General features: G+C 45.3%; 1 pseudogene; it reads right to left on the bottom strand.

The window, feature by feature from the left end:
• Positions 1–882: 882 nt before the first annotated feature.
• On the bottom strand, positions 883–3,378 carry LOC101753777 (annotated as a pseudogene).
• Positions 3,379–6,983: the final 3,605 nt, after the last annotated feature.

The following is a 6,983-nucleotide window of genomic DNA, read 5'->3' as shown; positions in this document are numbered from 1 at the left end:
TTTTTGTTGATTAGGATTTTAATCTTTGCCCTAACGCAACTGTGGATACACTATAAGTCTGTTTGTAGCTTGTTCTTGGACAACTCCACTAAAACAGAAAATCAACAGAATTGGATCTACAATTGCATGGGCCTATGAATTTTGAGCAAGATCATGAACCTTACTAAACTCATGAGTATAGTCTTAAACATTTTTGCTATGCTTATTTATATTGTTCTTTGTTGGTTTGAACTCCTGATCCTTCTGCACATAGGGGCACAGGCTAAAAGGCAGCAAGGTGACACTCCAATATATTAAGTTTACTTATTATTATGCTCTGTTACCATGTTATTTTGATTACTCTGATGTATCATTTCTACTTGCTGTCCTTGGAATTCTCTGAGCAGACCAAATCTAGACTCTGCGACAAAGAAATATTTAAGAGATCCTTGGAACTTTTATTTCCCTCTATAAATGACATAGTTATATACACAAATCACTATTAATATGCTCTGTTACCATGTTATTTTTATTACTCTGATGTATCATTTCTACTTTCTTCCTTGGAATTCTCTGAGCAGACCAATTCTAGACTCTGCAACAAAGAAATATTTAAGAGATCCTCGGAACTTTTATTTGCCTCTATAAATGGCATAGTTATATACACAAATCGCTGTTCTGGAGACTAACTACCACATTCACTTATGACAAAGGTAAAGAAGTGATAGCAGATTGACACATACATTAAATCTACATTGATTGAACTAAGTTCTTGACCTGCAATTGGGCTTCTAATGCTGTAAGTTTATTTTAATGGAAAATGAAACAAAAAAAATTGTGCTCGATGTTACACAGCTTGAAATAAGACACTGGGTCTTAGTTTGTGTGTTTGAGACTTGGGAATCATATCCATGATTCGATGGTGCATTTATACTTGTAGTTGTAGGAATTTAATCCACTCAGTTGCGCAAGAATGTCAGATGTGTCCATCATGTCTTCTTCTTTCATATGGTCCTGAAAAAGGTAAGAGTTCTTGTTAACTATGCATAGAAATATGCCAGTTTTTCGTTTAAAAACAATGAGAATACATAATAAGAATTTTTTTTCTTAATTTTAATGGGATAGGAACTTAAACTCATGGCCACATGTTCTCATCCACTACAATCTTGTGCTCAATCACTAGTGACATGGGTGTCCAGTAGATATCCTAGCTAATGTTTGTTAGAATGGATAAATAGGAAGTTGAAACAAATGATTATGTATTTCATGATTTGTCTCCATGGTGCGCCAAGTTACATTTCCCTTCGCCATTTCTTCTAGTTATACTGAACTGTCTGATAAGACTATAATACAGTTGAAAACTTACAATTTGTTCATAATGTTTATGACTCTGGGAGCCTGATTGTGCTGCTTCACAGAGTTCATCATTCTTTGCAAACATTCCACGGACACGGGGCCTGCTATCTGCCAAGGTTTTTCTACAAGCGTACTGCATTTTGTTGTGTGTCAGCACAGCTGAATTGGTAATTAAGATGTCCATGCACAAGTATTGCTCTATTGAAATGCTCAATGGTACCTTTATTTTTTTGCTGAAATTTCTCTCGTTCCGTTTCTTTATATACCTAATGGATCTTTTCCTTTCTTTCTTCAGGTGACAAGCGGACAACCTTAAATGTGGAGTCTTCCAATCCTGATAGTTCTGTTGGAGGTAATGTTGTTGGGTTCCCATTGCATCCATTTATTAAGTGCTGATTATTTCCTCCTACCTGTTTAGTTAATATAACGCTGTAAGAATGGGAAATGATATGCATGGTCATCTGGTTACTTGACCTGTGCTTTTATTTGGCATCATTGTGGTATACATAGGTTTTTGAATGTTACCAGCATCTCTGCATTAGTATTAAATGTCCCTTGCATGGAATCTGTGTCGTTATATGTGTGGTCAGTCCTTCACCTTCCATCATCTTCTGATACTCGCCAATCATTACCGTACTATTGCTGCTGGAACTGTTGAAGAATCCCTGTTGTGATGCTTCTGCATTGCAGCCTGGAAGAATTGCTCCAGTTTGCTGGTACATGGCTCCATCCAGACCCATGAACCCTCCTACAGCTAACGCTGCTGTGTAGCACTCATCATAGTCTGAAGTGAGTGGCATCAAGACAGATGCACTGCTGCTCATTTGCATTGGAGGCACCTGTTCAGCTAAGGTCTCTGGAAGTCCCATCTGGTTGAATTGGCCTATGCCGGCCTCATCGGTGGCAGTTGGATAGTATGCTACTTCTGAAAGGCCATCGATCTGTGGAAGGAGCTCAGTGTCAAGGCCATGCATGGTGTTGCTCTTCCTCAAGGAGGGCTGTGAGAGTGGTGTCGAAGGATGGCAATGGGGAGTAGGCTGGTGGCACCAGCAGCGGGAGCGTCATCACCGTAGCTGCAGATAGGAGGGGTGGTAGTGGTAGACGAAGAAACATCATCATCAGTGGCAGGGAATGGACCGGAGGTGGTAGTCGCCGCAGCAAAGAGGTCATACCAAGGCCACCATCATAGAAGTCAAGAATATGAGCAGCTATGGGGCTTGAAATTTCCTCCTGCAAATTTCAGAGTGGGACAAAATATGTGAGTCTTTTTTTTTGTTACTGAGGTTTATTTTAATAATCAAATCACAAAAAATGCAGGTCATATATTTTTAAGGCAAATCAATAACTCCTGAATTACATCTTATAGTCGCACTTTGCAGACTCGTCGTGAGAGTAGTGAATATTAGATGCATCACTACCTTTTGTTGCAAAGAACAGCTATTTTTTTTTCTAGTGCAGTTACTTCTATGCAATTTGTGAGAGAGGATCAAAAGCTTTAGATATGCAACCACGTGCGGTTTCAATTCTACATACTGTCTTCATTGAAGCGAACTTCTCAAAATATGATCAACTGTGTGATTCGGAATAAAATTATACTACGTACTGTCTTCATTGAAGTGAACTTCTCAAGATAAGATTATCTATGTGATTCGGGATAAAATTATAAAGACATAGACAGCAGAAAAAGAAAAAGAAAACATCTTTTATTCTCTGGAAAAGCATAGGCCCAAATCTGAAAGAAACCATGATGATGATGTTAATGTTATGCTTATCTCAACGTTGTATGTTGTGCTTTAGCTTTGATAGATGTCTAATAACTATTGAATTACATAGGAAACGACTTCTTGTCATTTTTATTACAATCCCATGATCATGCATTGATGCATAGACAGGATGCAAGAAATACGGCAGCAAAAGATCTCAAGAAGGAAATGCAATTGCTTGGCTGGGTTTCATAACAGCATCGCAAACCCAGAAAGAACCGGAGCAAAAACTGTGTTAGATCACAGAAGCAATTACAGTGATGCAATCATCAGGAAGCATGTCGAGCACCAATGATCTTCAATGCATGAAGATGATCAGATTGGTGCGCAACGCAGCTTCTCAGATAAACTCTCTCCAATATATTACATTGACCCTTGAGAAGAGAAATGGTTCTACTTGTGGCTACAATGGGAGAACGGGCATGTGCGAGGAAGCTAGGCTAATGAAAGAGAGGGGACCGAAAATAAGCCTGTTTGTCCATGCAGATGCACATTGACTTTTTTCCAAGATGACACCACCAAGTAAGTCGGGACCTTGTAGTTTCTCTGCTACAATTGCGGTCGGGAGAGATACAGGAAAGAACCAAAGGCAGAACCTAGAAGTCAGCGAACATAAAATTGGATATCCTATAAATGCTGGTGCATGGTCTAATGCAAGGATGCTATTTTGGCGCAGACTGCTTATTCCTGGAAAGAAGTCTCAATGAATTCGGTCACTCCTGGAACCTGATAGACCTGATCATGAGACCTCATTGATGGGGTGTTTTAGCCGGTATGAAACATATATTTCTCTTGGCTTTACATTGGGTTTTACTGAAAATATGAAATATATATTATATCATGCCTGTCTTAGCCTTGCTAATAAAAAAGGTCTAGCTGAAAATATATTATAAGCATGATACGAGGAAGCGGTATGATGCATCATCCAGTGTCTATATATATCTTGACTACGAAGCATGATCAGCACACACTGCTATGAGCTCACAAATTCACAATAATTCAGGCAGACATGCAGCAAAAACTATAATACATCAACTGTTAGACAGGCCGGCATCAAGGGCGAGATACTTACAATGCACAAGCCATCTGGGATGGCCATGCCGGCTGCATCCTCCTCAAACAGCATCATCATTATTTGTATGAGCAGCCTTGGAAGTTGCCGCTATATATGCACGGCGTGTTGGCGCCGGTGTGTTGTATGAGCAGCCTGGGAGGTTGCCGCTATATATGCACAGGCGCCGGTGTTGGTTACACAGTATGGGAGGGAGATATCTGGTATCAGTACACCATATCTATGTACCGATCGATCAATGGAGGAGAGGGATGGTGTCGAAGCTTAGGTGGGCAAGCGAGAGGGGAACGAGGAAGAAATGTCAAAGGAAGTCGATCTCCTAGGCTGGCCTAACCATGGCGAATGCAGGAGCTCGATACTTATAGGGGAAGGGAGAACGGCAGTGCCTAGCAGCTGCATGGGCATCCTTTTGCTATCTTTGGGTGACGCCGTCTGGTGAGACGAACCGACAAATAACAACCTGATGGAAGCTTGGTTAGAGCAAACCGCTTGACAGGGTGAGAATCAGGGAGTTATTGGCGTTTACTCCAGAGTACATATGCATGGGTGACCACGTAACTAGCTAGATATGACTGTTGGATTAGTGCAGCTGATTACTGTCGTGATCACCTACCTAGTCTGTACTGTACTGGTGGGAAGACAAAGACAACCTCGGTAATGAATTGAAGTGGACAAGCGGATTGGAATCTGGTCGGGTGGTCGATCAGCTTTGGCCTTTGGGTCACCTCATGTCTGTCAGGCTGTATATATGTGCCTAGCAGCTATCCGTCTATCCATCATCTATCTCTCCCTGCAGTGTCTATGCCTCGACACATATATCTTCATGCTCAAGGATGAGCCGCCACCGGCCGATATGATACTGCTCCACTTGAAGCCGTGTAAGGGCAGCAGCTTTGCGTGACAGATTCCGATCTTCCGCGAGACTGCCGATTTCAACAGTGGAGGAGGCCTTCTTCGAGCGAAACCCACCAGGTGGTCCGGTCGGACCAAACTGCATTGTTCACGGAAAATCCTATGCCGTGCGTTCACTCTGCACTGCAGCACCGTACCCGTCCTGCCACCACTGGTCGAGGATCCATCCTAACATAATGCATCAACAAGGAATAAATCAACGAGTTAGAGTACATCCTACACTGCACGGTTGTTACAGGAGATTGACCATTTCGCGTGCAAATGGAGGGACTGATTTAACTTACCAAATTGGACAGCCACTCCAATCCATTGTTTGAAGAACTAATACTTAATCGGCCTAAGAACCTGAGAAGGACAAAAACCAAATCAAATCGACGAACCCTAACCTTAACCCCAAAATCAAACTGGAACCGCGGACTTGGGAGAGAGGGCGCTGCAGCCACGTACCTTTACCCCAACACCGAAGTGCTCGGGGAGGACATGGATTGCGGTGGAGGGGCAGCGTTCAGCGCAGCGGCGTTGGGTGGCGGCGTTGTGGAACACGGGAGGAAGGGGAGGAAGTGCAGCGTTCGAGCGGGAGAAGTGAGCCAGGCCGCGCGCAGGGTAGAGTAAAAGGAAGCCAGGGGCAGGGGAGGTCTTTTTCCCTTGGACTGCCACGCTGGACTGCCGAGTTGGCGAGCCACGCCAGCGATTGTGGTAAATATGTATCACTTGCACCTCTCCCATGCTAAAACCATAGCGTCAAAGATAAGGATGCTGTTCCACGAGGTGCCAACCATAAGGATGGTAAAAAATTAAATATCCCGGCAATTGCCAGCCTTCCCATCTGGTGGTCCGCGCGCATGCCAATTGAGCACCGCATCGACAGACAGGCGATAGAACCGTGTTCGCTGTAGCGAGCCATGCCTACCGCACGCCGTCACGAGAGCACATGCCCCGCGTAGTGCACGGTACTACGGTGGTGGCTAGCCGTGCGACGGCTCAAATTGAACCTGTACGTCTAGGTGCATGCGTGCGTCTGGCATGGTTTCTCGGCCTGCCGGGGACAGCTTCGGGAGCTAGCTAGGTGGCCGGCCAATCGGGCGACGCGCCACGCGAGAGCGAGCAAGCTCGCAGGCGGCGAGCGCGGCAAGCCATTGCCACTTTGCCAGTAGGTGTCGTCTGCATGCGCAGTCGATCACGTAGCACGCGCTGGAAATGGCGCGGACTCTAGCATTGCATGGACACACCTGCATGCGCTATCTGGTGACCGCATGGCCACGGCGCACGTCACCTACCTGCGTGCGCGCGCGCGACCAGCCGGGCAGCCCGCAGTCAATGGCCTACTAGTATATGACTGCCACCATGACCATAGCACACGCGCGCAGCCGCCGCCGCCGTCGCCGCAGCATGGAGGAGGCAGTGCACACCCGGACCCAGCCGAGTCAATGGAGTGGGAGGAGACCCTCATCAAAACAACAATGAAAAAAAAAGAGAAAAAAAGGAGTGGTAGATACAGATCTCGATCCGACGGCTGGCTGTACATTACCCTCCCGTGAGACGTCATGCATGGACACAGAGACTGCCTGTGGCTCCCACACTTCGCTTCTCTTTACCCACTTACTGTAGCTGAATTCCATTCCTCCACAAGAAAAAAAAAGAAAAAGAATAACGAGTTGTTGGTGTTGCTAGGGTTTTGCGGGTTCTTGGAATCGCGGCGGCGGCGGCGGTGGAGGCGGACCTGGTCGCGATCGCGCTGTCTCCATCGCTTTTGGTCGGGCACTAGCAGCAGGCACCATCCATGCCGCTTTTTCAGCAGGTCCTGTGGTGCACTACTCCTCCGTCCCACTCCCACCACCGCCGGATTTGTTTTCTTGTTCCATGCTGCCATCGCTTTCGCTTGTCTATTTGATTGACCGGTG

This window comes from Setaria italica, chromosome III, assembly GCF_000263155.2.
Source record: "Setaria italica strain Yugu1 chromosome III, Setaria_italica_v2.0, whole genome shotgun sequence".
In the NCBI taxonomy this organism is placed as follows: Eukaryota; Viridiplantae; Streptophyta; class Magnoliopsida; order Poales; family Poaceae; genus Setaria; species Setaria italica.
The sequence above is the reverse complement of the archived record's forward strand: the minus strand, read 5'-3'. Positions and strand labels throughout refer to the sequence as shown.